Here is a 923-nt window from a genome sequence, read left to right on the forward strand (position 1 = left end):
TTCTGAGGTTCTGGCGGTTAGGGCTTCGACATATGAATTTGGGGATGAGGGGACACAATTCAGCCCATATCATTTTTTATGCATAACAGATATGGAATGGGGTCTGAAGACCACTGAGCTGATAAAATCAAGGTGTTTCACATCCCACTGTTAGGAGACAACCAACTCATATAATTCATCAAAATTAGTAAACTGAGTATCTGTTTAATAAAGACTATTAATAGATCTTTATTAAAAATCTGTTAATAAAGACTTTTACCTCTGGATCCTATACAGCCTAACAGAGAGTTTGATACAGCTGATATTGGAGCTGGTTGAGTTAATGAAGGATGAATGAAGGAGTTTGTTATCTGCAGTACCGTGTTTCCCCAAAAAAAGGACCTACCCAAAAAATAAGCCCTGGCAGGATTTCTATGCATTTGTTAAATATAAGCCCTACCCCAATAATAAGACCTAGTGATGGACGTGGCTATGCAGCATATCTGCATAGCCATGCCATGCATTTTGGTGCCGAGCTGTAAGGAAGACTGGAATGCCTTTTATCTGCCACAGCTCCCTTCTCTCTTTTTCTTGCGGTCACAGGCATCCTATCCTACAGGTATGAACAGCTAGGGGAAAGGAGTTCATGCATCAATAGTGCTAGTCCCACCAACAAGGTCGGCTCCCCCTGTCAGGTTCCAGAAGAAGATGACTTAACTGTATTTGAATAAATGTAGATTGTTATATTATACTTAATAAAATTAAGACATGGGGGGGCTGCCTGTGGCTCAAAGAAGTAGGGCACTGGCCCCATATGCCAGAGGTGGTGGGTTCAAACACCAAAAACTTAAAAAAAAAAAAAGACATCCCCTGAAAATAAGCCCTAGTGTGTCTTCTTGAGAAAAAATAAATATAAGACAGTGTCTTATTTTCGGGGAAACACA

Source organism: Otolemur garnettii, unplaced genomic scaffold (assembly GCF_000181295.1).
Source record: "Otolemur garnettii isolate 467f Iridium unplaced genomic scaffold, OtoGar3 scaffold00162, whole genome shotgun sequence".
Taxonomy (NCBI): domain Eukaryota; kingdom Metazoa; phylum Chordata; class Mammalia; order Primates; family Galagidae; genus Otolemur; species Otolemur garnettii.